At 39.6% G+C, this 15,021-nt stretch overlaps 16 non-coding genes across 16 annotated transcripts; all 16 read left to right on the top strand.

Annotated features, from left to right (window-relative positions):
- Positions 1-453: 453 nt before the first annotated feature.
- On the top strand, positions 454-594 carry LOC128635014 (U4 spliceosomal RNA). Its single transcript, XR_008397928.1, has one exon. It is a non-coding gene; the product is annotated as a U4 spliceosomal RNA (small nuclear RNA).
- An 803-nt stretch (positions 595-1,397) lies between these two features.
- LOC128635013 (U4 spliceosomal RNA) lies at positions 1,398-1,538 on the top strand. Its single transcript, XR_008397927.1, has one exon. It is a non-coding gene; the product is annotated as a U4 spliceosomal RNA (small nuclear RNA).
- A 798-nt stretch (positions 1,539-2,336) lies between these two features.
- On the top strand, positions 2,337-2,477 carry LOC128635012 (U4 spliceosomal RNA). The gene has a single exon (XR_008397926.1). It is a non-coding gene; the product is annotated as a U4 spliceosomal RNA (small nuclear RNA).
- Positions 2,478-3,275: 798 nt separating this feature from the next.
- Positions 3,276-3,416, top strand: LOC128635011 (U4 spliceosomal RNA). Its single transcript, XR_008397925.1, has one exon. It is a non-coding gene; the product is annotated as a U4 spliceosomal RNA (small nuclear RNA).
- Positions 3,417-4,214: 798 nt separating this feature from the next.
- On the top strand, positions 4,215-4,355 carry LOC128635010 (U4 spliceosomal RNA). Its single transcript, XR_008397924.1, has one exon. It is a non-coding gene; the product is annotated as a U4 spliceosomal RNA (small nuclear RNA).
- A 798-nt stretch (positions 4,356-5,153) lies between these two features.
- On the top strand, positions 5,154-5,294 carry LOC128635009 (U4 spliceosomal RNA). The gene has a single exon (XR_008397923.1). It is a non-coding gene; the product is annotated as a U4 spliceosomal RNA (small nuclear RNA).
- A 798-nt stretch (positions 5,295-6,092) lies between these two features.
- On the top strand, positions 6,093-6,233 carry LOC128635008 (U4 spliceosomal RNA). The gene has a single exon (XR_008397922.1). It is a non-coding gene; the product is annotated as a U4 spliceosomal RNA (small nuclear RNA).
- A 798-nt stretch (positions 6,234-7,031) lies between these two features.
- On the top strand, positions 7,032-7,172 carry LOC128635007 (U4 spliceosomal RNA). The gene has a single exon (XR_008397921.1). It is a non-coding gene; the product is annotated as a U4 spliceosomal RNA (small nuclear RNA).
- A 797-nt stretch (positions 7,173-7,969) lies between these two features.
- Positions 7,970-8,110, top strand: LOC128635032 (U4 spliceosomal RNA). Its single transcript, XR_008397946.1, has one exon. It is a non-coding gene; the product is annotated as a U4 spliceosomal RNA (small nuclear RNA).
- Positions 8,111-8,908: 798 nt separating this feature from the next.
- LOC128635006 (U4 spliceosomal RNA) lies at positions 8,909-9,049 on the top strand. Its single transcript, XR_008397920.1, has one exon. It is a non-coding gene; the product is annotated as a U4 spliceosomal RNA (small nuclear RNA).
- A 798-nt stretch (positions 9,050-9,847) lies between these two features.
- LOC128635005 (U4 spliceosomal RNA) lies at positions 9,848-9,988 on the top strand. Its single transcript, XR_008397919.1, has one exon. It is a non-coding gene; the product is annotated as a U4 spliceosomal RNA (small nuclear RNA).
- Positions 9,989-10,786: 798 nt separating this feature from the next.
- LOC128635031 (U4 spliceosomal RNA) lies at positions 10,787-10,927 on the top strand. The gene has a single exon (XR_008397945.1). It is a non-coding gene; the product is annotated as a U4 spliceosomal RNA (small nuclear RNA).
- A 798-nt stretch (positions 10,928-11,725) lies between these two features.
- Positions 11,726-11,866, top strand: LOC128635004 (U4 spliceosomal RNA). Its single transcript, XR_008397918.1, has one exon. It is a non-coding gene; the product is annotated as a U4 spliceosomal RNA (small nuclear RNA).
- An 803-nt stretch (positions 11,867-12,669) lies between these two features.
- Positions 12,670-12,810, top strand: LOC128635003 (U4 spliceosomal RNA). The gene has a single exon (XR_008397917.1). It is a non-coding gene; the product is annotated as a U4 spliceosomal RNA (small nuclear RNA).
- A 798-nt stretch (positions 12,811-13,608) lies between these two features.
- LOC128635026 (U4 spliceosomal RNA) lies at positions 13,609-13,749 on the top strand. Its single transcript, XR_008397940.1, has one exon. It is a non-coding gene; the product is annotated as a U4 spliceosomal RNA (small nuclear RNA).
- Positions 13,750-14,547: 798 nt separating this feature from the next.
- On the top strand, positions 14,548-14,688 carry LOC124627664 (U4 spliceosomal RNA). Its single transcript, XR_006982136.2, has one exon. It is a non-coding gene; the product is annotated as a U4 spliceosomal RNA (small nuclear RNA).
- The last annotated feature ends 333 nt before the right edge of the window (positions 14,689-15,021 follow it).

The following is a 15,021-nucleotide window of genomic DNA, read 5'->3' as shown; positions in this document are numbered from 1 at the left end:
GCTGATACTGTCTTGGCTTATGTACCTAATGCGACTCGGTTGCAAAATTCTTGAAAAACACCCTGTAATCAGAAATTTGTCGTTATTTAGATAGAGACTTGTACACTGCGCTGATTGTGGAGACGTGTTTTACTTCAAGGTTTTCTGTGTTGTTTAAGACCAGTATGGGAATGTATTTTAACAGATTTCATCTACATGTCGCATTTGTTATGGCCCGACTGTTCGATTCAATACTTTTATTTCCAGCCTGTTTAATTTCCTTTTGCTTTCTAGAAATCTTTGTGTTGGGAAGTTCTTGAACATGTTTTTCTCAATCGAAATGATGACAGAAGCTTCGTTCGTGCTGTTACATCAGTGATTGGCATACTGTCACCCGAGTAACGTTGTTGGACTTACCATCCCGGATGGATCACTTTCTGAATGTACCCCTATGGCGTTGTAGCCGCGCTGTTTATTCTTGCGCAGAGGCAATATTGTAGCTTATGAGGTTAATCCGAGGCGCGATCATTGCTGGTTGAAAACTTTACCCAATACCCCGCCTGGATGACTTGAAAAATAGTCAGCTGTGGCAATTTTTGATGGTTTCTGACGAGACCTTTAAAATGGTACCAAAAGTAGATTGTGCTTTTGACTTTTTGCGCTTGTGGACGTGAGTTCGGTCGGTCTAATATTTGTCGTTTAGAAAGAGCGTTTATGTCGTACTTTATTGTGTCTTTAGATGTTTGCGATGTTGTAGTGGTAGTATTTAGCTTTTAATTTTTTGTTTCGTTAACTTGAAACGGTTCCGTTGCTGTTTTAGTGTAAAACAGCCTGCCATGGCATATTGAGATTATTTCTAAAGGGAATTTAACTAGTGATTAAAGCACCTGGTTTTAGACATCTTCCTGTGGTGTTTGACTCCGCCCCTTTTGGTTCCTACACTAGCAATGGAAGGTTTTTGCTGATACTGTCTTGGCTTATGTACCTAATGCGACTCGGTTGCAAAATTCTTGAAAAACACCCTGTAATCAGAAATTTTTCGTTATTTAGAAGGAGACTTGTACACTGCGCTGATTGTGGAGACGTGTTTTACTTCAAGGTTTTCTGTGTTGTTTAAGACCAGTATGGGAATGAATTTTAACAGATTTCATCTACATGTCGCATTTGTTATGGCCCGACTGTTCGATTCAATACTTTTTTTTCCAGCCTGTTTAATTTCCTTTTGCTTTCTAGAAATCTTTGTGTTGGGAAGTTCTTGAACATGTTTTTCTCAATCGAAATGATGACAGAAGCTTCGTTCGTGCTGTTACATCAGTGATTGGCATACTGTCACCCGAGTAACGTTGTTGGACTTACCATCCCGGATGGATTGGATCACTTTCTGAATGTACCCCTATGGCGTTGTAGCCGCGCTGTTTATTCTTGCGCAGAGGCAATATTGTAGCTTATGAGGTTAATCCGAGGCGCGATCATTGCTGGTTGAAAACTTTACCCAATACCCCGCCTGGATGACTTGAAAAATAGTCAGCTGTGGCAATTTTTGATGGTTTCTGACGAGACCTTTAAAATGGTACCAAAAGTAGATTGTGCTTTTGACTTTTTGCACTTGTGGACGTGAGTTCGGTCGGTCTAATATTTGTCGTTTAGAAAGAGCGTTTATGTCGTACTTTATTGTGTCTTTAGATGTTTGCGATGTTGTAGTGGTAGTATTTAGCTTTTAATTTTTTGTTTCGTTAACTTGAAACGGTTCCGTTGCTGTTTTAGTGTAAAACAGTCTGCCATGGCATATTGAGATTATTTCTAAAGGGAATTTAACTAGTGATTAAAGCACCTGGTTTTAGACATCTTCCTGTGGTGTTTGACTCCGCCCCTTTTGGTTCCTACACTAGCAATGGAAGGTTTTTGCTGATACTGTCTTGGCTTATGTACCTAATGCGACTCGGTTGCAAAATTCTTGAAAAACACCCTGTAATCAGAAATTTTTCGTTATTTAGAAGGAGACTTGTACACTGCGCTGATTGTGGAGACGTGTTTTACTTCAAGGTTTTCTGTGTTGTTTAAGACCAGTATGGGAATGAATTTTAACAGATTTCATCTACATGTCGCATTTGTTATGGCCCGACTGTTCGATTCAATACTTTTTTTTCCAGCCTGTTTAATTTCCTTTTGCTTTCTAGAAATCTTTGTGTTGGGAAGTTCTTGAACATGTTTTTCTCAATCGAAATGATGACAGAAGCTTCGTTCGTGCTGTTACATCAGTGATTGGCATACTGTCACCCGAGTAACGTTGTTGGACTTACCATCCCGGATGGATCACTTTCTGAATGTACCCCTATGGCGTTGTAGCCGCGCTGTTTATTCTTGCGCAGAGGCAATATTGTAGCTTATGAGGTTAATCCGAGGCGCGATCATTGCTGGTTGAAAACTTTACCCAATACCCCGCCTGGATGACTTGAAAAATAGTCAGCTGTGGCAATTTTTGATGGTTTCTGACGAGACCTTTAAAATGGTACCAAAAGTAGATTGTGCTTTTGACTTTTTGCACTTGTGGACGTGAGTTCGGTCGGTCTAATATTTGTCGTTTAGAAAGAGCGTTTATGTCGTACTTTATTGTGTCTTTAGATGTTTGCGATGTTGTAGTGGTAGTATTTAGCTTTTAATTTTTTGTTTCGTTAACTTGAAACGGTTCCGTTGCTGTTTTAGTGTAAAACAGCCTGCCATGGCATATTGAGATTATTTCTAAAGGGAATTTAACTAGTGATTAAAGCACCTGGTTTTAGACATCTTCCTGTGGTGTTTGACTCCGCCCCTTTTGGTTCCTACACTAGCAATGGAAGGTTTTTGCTGATACTGTCTTGGCTTATGTACCTAATGCGACTCGGTTGCAAAATTCTTGAAAAACACCCTGTAATCAGAAATTTTTCGTTATTTAGAAGGAGACTTGTACACTGCGCTGATTGTGGAGACGTGTTTTACTTCAAGGTTTTCTGTGTTGTTTAAGACCAGTATGGGAATGAATTTTAACAGATTTCATCTACATGTCGCATTTGTTATGGCCCGACTGTTCGATTCAATACTTTTATTTCCAGCCTGTTTAATTTCCTTTTGCTTTCTAGAAATCTTTGTGTTGGGAAGTTCTTGAACATGTTTTTCTCAATCGAAATGATGACAGAAGCTTCGTTCGTGCTGTTACATCAGTGATTGGCATACTGTCACCCGAGTAACGTTGTTGGACTTACCATCCCGGATGGATCACTTTCTGAATGTACCCCTATGGCGTTGTAGCCGCGCTGTTTATTCTTGCGCAGAGGCAATATTGTAGCTTATGAGGTTAATCCGAGGCGCGATCATTGCTGGTTGAAAACTTTACCCAATACCCCGCCTGGATGACTTGAAAAATAGTCAGCTGTGGCAATTTTTGATGGTTTCTGACGAGACCTTTAAAATGGTACCAAAAGTAGATTGTGCTTTTGACTTTTCGCACTTGTGGATGTGAGTTCGGATGGTCTAATATTTGTCGTTTAGAAAGAGCGTTTATGCCGTACTTTATTGTGTCTTTAGATGTTTGCGATGTTGTAGTGGTAGTATTTAGCTTTTAATTTTTTGTTTCGTTAACTTGAAACGATTCCGTTGCTGTTTTAGTGTAAAACAGCCTGCCATGGCATATTGAGATTATTTCTAAAGGGAATTTAACTAGTGATTAAAGCACCTGGTTTTAGACATCTTCCTGTGGTGTTTGACTCCGCCCCTTTTGGTTCCTACACTAGCAATGGAAGGTTTTTGCTGATACTGTCTTGGCTTATGTACCTAATGCGACTCGGTTGCAAAATTCTTGAAAAACACCCTGTAATCAGAAATTTTTCGTTATTTAGAAGGAGACTTGTACACTGCGCTGATTGTGGAGACGTGTTTTACTTCAAGGTTTTCTGTGTTGTTTAAGACCAGTATGGGAATGAATTTTAACAGATTTCATCTACATGTCGCATTTGTTATGGCCCGACTGTTCGATTCAATACTTTTATTTCCAGCCTGTTTAATTTCCTTTTGCTTTCTAGAAATCTTTGTGTTGGGAAGTTCTTGAACATGTTTTTCTCAATCGAAATGATGACAGAAGCTTCGTTCGTGCTGTTACATCAGTGATTGGCATACTGTCACCCGAGTAACGTTGTTGGACTTACCATCCCGGATGGATCACTTTCTGAATGTACCCCTATGGCGTTGTAGCCGCGCTGTTTATTCTTGCGCAGAGGCAATATTGTAGCTTATGAGGTTAATCCGAGGCGCGATCATTGCTGGTTGAAAACTTTACCCAATACCCCGCCTGGATGACTTGAAAAATAGTCAGCTGTGGCAATTTTTGATGGTTTCTGACGAGACCTTTAAAATGGTACCAAAAGTAGATTGTGCTTTTGACTTTTTGCACTTGTGGACGTGAGTTCGGTCGGTCTAATATTTGTCGTTTAGAAAGAGCGTTTATGTCGTACTTTATTGTGTCTTTAGATGTTTGCGATGTTGTAGTGGTAGTATTTAGCTTTTAATTTTTTGTTTCGTTAACTTGAAACGGTTCCGTTGCTGTTTTAGTGTAAAACAGCCTGCCATGGCATATTGAGATTATTTCTAAAGGGAATTTAACTAGTGATTAAAGCACCTGGTTTTAGACATCTTCCTGTGGTGTTTGACTCCGCCCCTTTTGGTTCCTACACTAGCAATGGAAGGTTTTTGCTGATACTGTCTTGGCTTATGTACCTAATGCGACTCGGTTGCAAAATTCTTGAAAAACACCCTGTAATCAGAAATTTTTCGTTATTTAGAAGGAGACTTGTACACTGCGCTGATTGTGGAGACGTGTTTTACTTCAAGGTTTTCTGTGTTGTTTAAGACCAGTATGGGAATGAATTTTAACAGATTTCATCTACATGTCGCATTTGTTATGGCCCGACTGTTCGATTCAATACTTTTATTTCCAGCCTGTTTAATTTCCTTTTGCTTTCTAGAAATCTTTGTGTTGGGAAGTTCTTGAACATGTTTTTCTCAATCGAAATGATGACAGAAGCTTCGTTCGTGCTGTTACATCAGTGATTGGCATACTGTCACCCGAGTAACGTTGTTGGACTTACCATCCCGGATGGATCACTTTCTGAATGTACCCCTATGGCGTTGTAGCCGTGCTGTTTATTCTTGCGCAGAGGCAATATTGTAGCTTATGAGGTTAATCCGAGGCGCGATCATTGCTGGTTGAAAACTTTACCCAATACCCCGCCTGGATGACTTGAAAAATAGTCAGCTGTGGCAATTTTTGATGGTTTCTGACGAGACCTTTAAAATGGTACCAAAAGTAGATTGTGCTTTTGACTTTTCGCGCTTGTGGACGTGAGTTCGGATGGTCTAATATTTGTCGTTTAGAAAGAGCGTTTATGTCGTACTTTATTGTGTCTTTAGATGTTTGCGATGTTGTAGTGGTAGTATTTAGCTTTTAATTTTTTGTTTCGTTAACTTGAAACGATTCCGTTGCTGTTTTAGTGTAAAACAGCCTGCCATGGCATATTGAGATTATTTCTAAAGGGAATTTAACTAGTGATTAAAGCACCTGGTTTTAGACATCTTCCTGTGGTGTTTGACTCCGCCCCTTTTGGTTCCTACACTAGCAATGGAAGGTTTTTGCTGATACTGTCTTTGCTTATGTACCTAATGCGACTCGGTTGCAAAATTCTTGAAAAACACCCTGTAATCAGAAATTTGTCGTTATTTAGATAGAGACTTGTACACTGCGCTGATTGTGGAGACGTGTTTTACTTCAAGGTTTTCTGTGTTGTTTAAGACCAGTATGGGAATGTATTTTAACAGATTTCATCTACATGTCGCATTTGTTATGGCCCGACTGTTCGATTCAATACTTTTATTTCCAGCCTGTTTAATTTCCTTTTGCTTTCTAGAAATCTTTGTGTTGGGAAGTTCTTGAACATGTTTTTCTCAATCGAAATGATGACAGAAGCTTCGTTCGTGCTGTTACATCAGTGATTGGCATACTGTCACCCGAGTAACGTTGTTGGACTTACCATCCCGGATGGATCACTTTCTGAATGTACCCCTATGGCGTTGTAGCCGCGCTGTTTATTCTTGCGCAGAGGCAATATTGTAGCTTATGAGGTTAATCCGAGGCGCGATCATTGCTGGTTGAAAACTTTACCCAATACCCCGCCTGGATGACTTGAAAAATAGTCAGCTGTGGCAATTTTTGATGGTTTCTGACGAGACCTTTAAAATGGTACCAAAAGTAGGTTGTGCTTTTGACTTTTTGCACTTGTGGACGTGAGTTCGGTCGGTCTAATATTTGTCGTTTAGAAAGAACGTTTATGTCGTACTTTATTGTGTCTTTAGATGTTTGCGATGTTGTAGTGGTAGTATTTAGCTTTTAATTTTTTGTTTCGTTAACTTGAAACGGTTCCGTTGCTGTTTTAGTGTAAAACAGCCTGCCATGGCATATTGAGATTATTTCTAAAGGGAATTTAACTAGTGATTAAAGCACCTGGTTTTAGACATCTTCCTGTGGTGTTTGACTCCGCCCCTTTTGGTTCCTACACTAGCAATGGAATGTTTTTGCTGATACTGTCTTGGCTTATGTACCTAATGCGACTCGGTTGCAAAATTCTTGAAAAACACCCTGTAATCAGAAATTTTTCGTTATTTAGAAGGAGACTTGTACACTGCGCTGATTGTGGAGACGTGTTTTACTTCAAGGTTTTCTGTGTTGTTTAAGACCAGTATGGGAATGAATTTTAACAGATTTCATCTACATGTCGCATTTGTTATGGCCCGACTGTTCGATTCAATACTTTTTTTTCCAGCCTGTTTAATTTCCTTTTGCTTTCTAGAAATCTTTGTGTTGGGAAGTTCTTGAACATGTTTTTCTCAATCGAAATGATGACAGAAGCTTCGTTCGTGCTGTTACATCAGTGATTGGCATACTGTCACCCGAGTAACGTTGTTGGACTTACCATCCCGGATGGATCACTTTCTGAATGTACCCCTATGGCGTTGTAGCCGCGCTGTTTATTCTTGCGCAGAGGCAATATTGTAGCTTATGAGGTTAATCCGAGGCGCGATCATTGCTGGTTGAAAACTTTACCCAATACCCCGCCTGGATGACTTGAAAAATAGTCAGCTGTGGCAATTTTTGATGGTTTCTGACGAGACCTTTAAAATGGTACCAAAAGTAGATTGTGCTTTTGACTTTTTGCACTTGTGGACGTGAGTTCGGTCGGTCTAATATTTGTCGTTTAGAAAGAGCGTTTATGTCGTACTTTATTGTGTCTTTAGATGTTTGCGATGTTGTAGTGGTAGTATTTAGCTTTTAATTTTTTGTTTCGTTAACTTGAAACGGTTCCGTTGCTGTTTTAGTGTAAAACAGCCTGCCATGGCATATTGAGATTATTTCTAAAGGGAATTTAACTAGTGATTAAAGCACCTGGTTTTAGACATCTTCCTGTGGTGTTTGACTCCGCCCCTTTTGGTTCCTACACTAGCAATGGAAGGTTTTTGCTGATACTGTCTTGGCTTATGTACCAAATGCGACTCGGTTGCAAAATCTTGAAAAACACCCTGTAATCAGAAATTTTTCGTTATTTAGAAGGAGACTTGTACACTGCGCTGATTGTGGAGACGTGTTTTACTTCAAGGTTTTCTGTGTTGTTTAAGACCAGTATGGGAATGAATTTTAACAGATTTCATCTACATGTCGCATTTGTTATGGCCCGACTGTTCGATTCAATACTTTTATTTCCAGCCTGTTTAATTTCCTTTTGCTTTCTAGAAATCTTTGTGTTGGGAAGTTCTTGAACATGTTTTTCTCAATCGAAATGATGACAGAAGCTTCGTTCGTGCTGTTACATCAGTGATTGGCATACTGTCACCCGAGTAACGTTGTTGGACTTACCATCCCGGATGGATCACTTTCTGAATGTACCCCTATGGCGTTGTAGCCGCGCTGTTTGTTCTTGCGCAGAGGCAATATTGTAGCTTATGAGGTTAATCCGAGGCGCGATCATTGCTGGTTGAAAACTTTACCCAATACCCCGCCTGGATGACTTGAAAAATAGTCAGCTGTGGCAATTTTTGATGGTTTCTGACGAGACCTTTAAAATGGTACCAAAAGTAGATTGTGCTTTTGACTTTTTGCACTTGTGGACGTGAGTTCGGTCGGTCTAATATTTGTCGTTTAGAAAGAGCGTTTATGTCGTACTTTATTGTGTCTTTAGATGTTTGCGATGTTGTAGTGGTAGTATTTAGCTTTTAATTTTTTGTTTCGTTAACTTGAAACGGTTCCGTTGCTGTTTTAGTGTAAAACAGTCTGCCATGGCATATTAAGATTATTTCTAAAGGGAATTTAACTAGTGATTAAAGCACCTGGTTTTAGACATCTTCCTGTGGTGTTTGACTCCGCCCCTTTTGGTTCCTACACTAGCAATGGAAGGTTTTTGCTGATACTGTCTTGGCTTATGTACCTAATGCGACTCGGTTGCAAAATTCTTGAAAAACACCCTGTAATCAGAAATTTTTCGTTATTTAGATAGAGACTTGTACACTGCGCTGATTGTGGAGACGTGTTTTACTTCAAGGTTTTCTGTGTTGTTTAAGACCAGTATGGGAATGAATTTTAACAGATTTCATCTACATGTCGCATTTGTTATGGCCCGACTGTTCGATTCAATACTTTTATTTCCAGCCTGTTTAATTTCCTTTTGCTTTCTAGAAATCTTTGTGTTGGGAAGTTCTTGAACATGTTTTTCTCAATCGAAATGATGACAGAAGCTTCGTTCGTGCTGTTACATCAGTGATTGGCATACTGTCACCCGAGTAACGTTGTTGGACTTACCATCCCGGATGGATCACTTTCTGAATGTACCCCTATGGCGTTGTAGCCGCGCTGTTTATTCTTGCGCAGAGGCAATATTGTAGCTTATGAGGTTAATCCGAGGCGCGATCATTGCTGGTTGAAAACTTTACCCAATACCCCGCCTGGATGACTTGAAAAATAGTCAGCTGTGGCAATTTTTGATGGTTTCTGACGAGACCTTTAAAATGGTACCAAAAGTAGATTGTGCTTTTGACTTTTCGCACTTGTGGACGTGAGTTCGGATGGTCTAATATTTGTCGTTTAGAAAGAGCGTTTATGTCGTACTTTATTGTGTCTTTAGATGTTTGCGATGTTGTAGTGGTAGTATTTAGCTTTTAATTTTTTGTTTCGTTACCTTGAAACGATTCCGTTGCTGTTTTAGTGTAAAACAGCCTGCCATGGCATATTGAGATTATTTCTAAAGGGAATTTAACTAGTGATTAAAGCACCTGGTTTTAGACATCTTCCTGTGGTGTTTGACTCCGCCCCTTTTGGTTCCTACACTAGCAATGGAAGGTTTTTGCTGATACTGTCTTTGCTTATGTACCTAATGCGACTCGGTTGCAAAATTCTTGAAAAACACCCTGTAATCAGAAATTTGTCGTTATTTAGATAGAGACTTGTACACTGCGCTGATTGTGGAGACGTGTTTTACTTCAAGGTTTTCTGTGTTGTTTAAGACCAGTATGGGAATGTATTTTAACAGATTTCATCTACATGTCGCATTTGTTATGGCCCGACTGTTCGATTCAATACTTTTATTTCCAGCCTGTTTAATTTCCTTTTGCTTTCTAGAAATCTTTGTGTTGGGAAGTTCTTGAACATGTTTTTCTCAATCGAAATGATGACAGAAGCTTCGTTCGTGCTGTTACATCAGTGATTGGCATACTGTCACCCGAGTAACGTTGTTGGACTTACCATCCCGGATGGATCACTTTCTGAATGTACCCCTATGGCGTTGTAGCCGCGCTGTTTATTCTTGCGCAGAGGCAATATTGTAGCTTATGAGGTTAATCCGAGGCGCGATCATTGCTGGTTGAAAACTTTACCCAATACCCCGCCTGGATGACTTGAAAAATAGTCAGCTGTGGCAATTTTTGATGGTTTCTGACGAGACCTTTAAAATGGTACCAAAAGTAGATTGTGCTTTTGACTTTTTGCACTTGTGGACGTGAGTTCGGTCGGTCTAATATTTGTCGTTTAGAAAGAACGTTTATGTCGTACTTTATTGTGTCTTTAGATGTTTGCGATGTTGTAGTGGTAGTATTTAGCTTTTAATTTTTTGTTTCGTTAACTTGAAACGGTTCCGTTGCTGTTTTAGTGTAAAACAGCCTGCCATGGCATATTGAGATTATTTCTAAAGGGAATTTAACTAGTGATTAAAGCACCTGGTTTTAGACATCTTCCTGTGGTGTTTGACTCCGCCCCTTTTGGTTCCTACACTAGCAATGGAAGGTTTTTGCTGATACTGTCTTGGCTTATGTACCTAATGCGACTCGGTTGCAAAATTCTTGAAAAACACCCTGTAATCAGAAATTTTTCGTTATTTAGAAGGAGACTTGTACACTGCGCTGATTGTGGAGACGTGTTTTACTTCAAGGTTTTCTGTGTTGTTTAAGACCAGTATGGGAATGAATTTTAACAGATTTCATCTACATGTCGCATTTGTTATGGCCCGACTGTTCGATTCAATACTTTTTTTTCCAGCCTGTTTAATTTCCTTTTGCTTTCTAGAAATCTTTGTGTTGGGAAGTTCTTGAACATGTTTTTCTCAATCGAAATGATGACAGAAGCTTCGTTCGTGCTGTTACATCAGTGATTGGCATACTGTCACCCGAGTAACGTTGTTGGACTTACCATCCCGGATGGATCACTTTCTGAATGTACCCCTATGGCGTTGTAGCCGCGCTGTTTGTTCTTGCGCAGAGGCAATATTGTAGCTTATGAGGTTAATCCGAGGCGCGATCATTGCTGGTTGAAAACTTTACCCAATACCCCGCCTGGATGACTTGAAAAATAGTCAGCTGTGGCAATTTTTGATGGTTTCTGACGAGACCTTTAAAATGGTACCAAAAGTAGATTGTGCTTTTGACTTTTTGCACTTGTGGACGTGAGTTCGGTCGGTCTAATATTTGTCGTTTAGAAAGAGCGTTTATGTCGTACTTTATTGTGTCTTTAGATGTTTGCGATGTTGTAGTGGTAGTATTTAGCTTTTAATTTTTTGTTTCGTTAACTTGAAACGGTTCCGTTGCTGTTTTAGTGTAAAACAGTCTGCCATGGCATATTAAGATTATTTCTAAAGGGAATTTAACTAGTGATTAAAGCACCTGGTTTTAGACATCTTCCTGTGGTGTTTGACTCCGCCCCTTTTGGTTCCTACACTAGCAATGGAAGGTTTTTGCTGATACTGTCTTGGCTTATGTACCTAATGCGACTCGGTTGCAAAATTCTTGAAAAACACCCTGTAATCAGAAATTTTTCGTTATTTAGAAGGAGACTTGTACACTGCGCTGATTGTGGAGACGTGTTTTACTTCAAGGTTTTCTGTGTTGTTTAAGACCAGTATGGGAATGAATTTTAACAGATTTCATCTACATGTCGCATTTGTTATGGCCCGACTGTTCGATTCAATACTTTTATTTCCAGCCTGTTTAATTTCCTTTTGCTTTCTAGAAATCTTTGTGTTGGGAAGTTCTTGAACATGTTTTTCTCAATCGAAATGATGACAGAAGCTTCGTTCGTGCTGTTACATCAGTGATTGGCATACTGTCACCCGAGTAACGTTGTTGGACTTACCATCCCGGATGGATCACTTTCTGAATGTACCCCTATGGCGTTGTAGCCGCGCTGTTTATTCTTGCGCAGAGGCAATATTGTAGCTTATGAGGTTAATCCGAGGCGCGATCATTGCTGGTTGAAAACTTTACCCAATACCCCGCCTGGATGACTTGAAAAATAGTCAGCTGTGGCAATTTTTGATGGTTTCTGACGAGACCTTTAAAATGGTACCAAAAGTAGATTGTGCTTTTGACTTTTCGCACTTGTGGACGTGAGTTCGGATGGTCTAATATTTGTCGTTTAGAAAGAGCGTTTATGTCGTACTTTATTGTGTCTTTAGATGTTTGCGATGTTGTAGTGGTAGTATTTAGCTTTTAATTTTTTGTTTCGTTACCTTGAAACGATTCCGTTGCTGTTTTAGTGTAAAACAGCCTGCCATGGCATATTGAGATTATTTCTAAAGGGAATTTAACTAGTGATTAAAGCACCTGGTTTTAGACATCTTCCTGTGGTGTTTGACTCCGCCCCTTTTGGTTCCTACACTAGCAATGGAAGGTTTTTGCTGATACTGTCTTTGCTTATGTACCTAATGCGACTCGGTTGCAAAATTCTTGAAAAACACCCTGTAATCAGAAATTTGTCGTTATTTAGATAGAGACTTGTACACTGCGCTGATTGTGGAGACGTGTTTTACTTCAAGGTTTTCTGTGTTGTTTAAGACCAGTATGGGAATGAATTTTAACAGATTTCATCTACATGTCGCATTTGTTATGGCCCGACTGTTCGATTCAATACTTTTTTTTCCAGCCTGTTTAATTTCCTTTTGCTTTCTAGAAATCTTTGTGTTGGGAAGTTCTTGAACATGTTTTTCTCAATCGAAATGATGACAGAAGCTTCGTTCGTGCTGTTACATCAGTGATTGGCATACTGTCACCCGAGTAACGTTGTTGGACTTACCATCCCGGATGGATTGGATCACTTTCTGAATGTACCCCTATGGCGTTGTAGCCGCGCTGTTTATTCTTGCGCAGAGGCAATATTGTAGCTTATGAGGTTAATCCGAGGCGCGATCATTGCTGGTTGAAAACTTTACCCAATACCCCGCCTGGATGACTTGAAAAATAGTCAGCTGTGGCAATTTTTGATGGTTTCTGACGAGACCTTTAAAATGGTACCAAAAGTAGATTGTGCTTTTGACTTTTTGCACTTGTGGACGTGAGTTCGGTCGGTCTAATATTTGTCGTTTAGAAAGAGCGTTTATGTCGTACTTTATTGTGTCTTTAGATGTTTGCGATGTTGTAGTGGTAGTATTTAGCTTTTAATTTTTTGTTTCGTTAACTTGAAACGGTTCCGTTGCTGTTTTAGTGTAAAACAGCCTGCCATGGCATATTGAGATTATTTCTAAAGGGAATTTAACTAGTGATTAAAGCACCTGGTTTTAGACATCTTCCTGTGGTGTTTGACTCCGCCCCTTTTGGTTCCTACACTAGCAATGGAAGGTTTTTGCTGATACTGTCTTTGCTTATGTACCTAATGCGACTCGGTTGCAAAATTCTTGAAAAACACCCTGTAATCAGAAATTTTTCGTTATTTAGAAGGAGACTTGTACACTGCGCTGATTGTGGAGACGTGTTTTACTTCAAGGTTTTCTGTGTTGTTTAAGACCAGTATGGGAATGAATTTTAACAGATTTCATCTACATGTCGCATTTGTTATGGCCCGACTGTTCGATTCAATACTTTTATTTCCAGCCTGTTTAATTTCCTTTTGCTTTCTAGAAATCTTTGTGTTGGGAAGTTCTTGAACATGTTTTTCTCAATCGAAATGATGACAGAAGCTTCGTTCGTGCTGTTACATCAGTGATTGGCATACTGTCACCCGAGTAACGTTGTTGGACTTACCATCCCGGATGGATCACTTTCTGAATGTACCCCTATGGCGTTGTAGCCGCGCTGTTTATTTTTGCGCAGAGGCAATATTGTAGCTTATGAGGTTAATCCGAGGCGCGATCATTGCTGGTTGAAAACTTTACCCAATACCCCGCCTGGATGACTTGAAAAATAGTCAGCTGTGGCAATTTTTGATGGTTTCTGACGAGACCTTTAAAATGGTACCAAAAGTAGATTGTGCTTTTGACTTTTTGCACTTGTGGACGTGAGTTCGGTCGGTCTAATATTTGTCGTTTAGAAAGAGCGTTTATGTCGTACTTTATTGTGTCTTTAGATGTTTGCGATGTTGTAGTGGTAGTATTTAGCTTTTAATTTTTTGTTTCGTTAACTTGAAACGGTTCCGTTGCTGTTTTAGTGTAAAACAGCCTGCCATGGCATATTGAGATTATTTCTAAAGGGAATTTAACTAGTGATTAAAGCACCTGGTTTTAGACATCTTCCTGTGGTGTTTGACTCCGCCCCTTTTGGTTCCTACACTAGCAATGGAAGGTTTTTGCTGATACTGTCTTGGCTTATGTACCTAATGCGACTCGGTTGCAAAATTCTTGAAAAACACCCTGTAATCAGAAATTTTTCGTTATTTAGAAGGAGACTTGTACACTGCGCTGATTGTGGAGACGTGTTTTACTTCAAGGTTTTCTGTGTTGTTTAAGACCAGTATGGGAATGAATTTTAACAGATTTCATCTACATGTCGCATTTGTTATGGCCCGACTGTTCGATTCAATACTTTTATTTCCAGCCTGTTTAATTTCCTTTTGCTTTCTAGAAATCTTTGTGTTGGGAAGTTCTTGAACATGTTTTTCTCAATCGAAATGATGACAGAAGCTTCGTTCGTGCTGTTACATCAGTGATTGGCATACTGTCACCCGAGTAACGTTGTTGGACTTACCATCCCGGATGGATCACTTTCTGAATGTACCCCTATGGCGTTGTAGCCGCGCTGTTTATTCTTGCGCAGAGGCAATATTGTAGCTTATGAGGTTAATCCGAGGCGCGATCATTGCTGGTTGAAAACTTTACCCAATACCCCGCCTGGATGACTTGAAAAATAGTCAGCTGTGGCAATTTTTGATGGTTTCTGACGAGACCTTTAAAATGGTACCAAAAGTAAATTGTGCTTTTGACTTTTTGCACTTGTGGACGTGAGTTCGGTCGGTCTAATATTTGTCGTTTAGAAAGAGCGTTTATGTCGTACTTTATTGTGTCTTTAGATGTTTGCGATGTTGTAGTGGTAGTATTTAGCTTTTAATTTTTTGTTTCGTTAACTTGAAACGGTTCCGTTGCTGTTTTAGTGTAAAACAGTCTGCCATGGCATATTGAGATTATTTCTAAAGGGAATTTAACTAGTGATTAAAGCACCTGGTTTTAGACATCTTCCTGTGGTGTTTGACTCCGCCCCTTTTGGTTCCTACACTAGCAA

The sequence above is a fragment of the Ictalurus punctatus genome, chromosome 14, assembly GCF_001660625.3.
Source record: "Ictalurus punctatus breed USDA103 chromosome 14, Coco_2.0, whole genome shotgun sequence".
In the NCBI taxonomy this organism is placed as follows: Eukaryota; Metazoa; Chordata; class Actinopteri; order Siluriformes; family Ictaluridae; genus Ictalurus; species Ictalurus punctatus.
The sequence above is the reverse complement of the archived record's forward strand: the minus strand, read 5'-3'. Positions and strand labels throughout refer to the sequence as shown.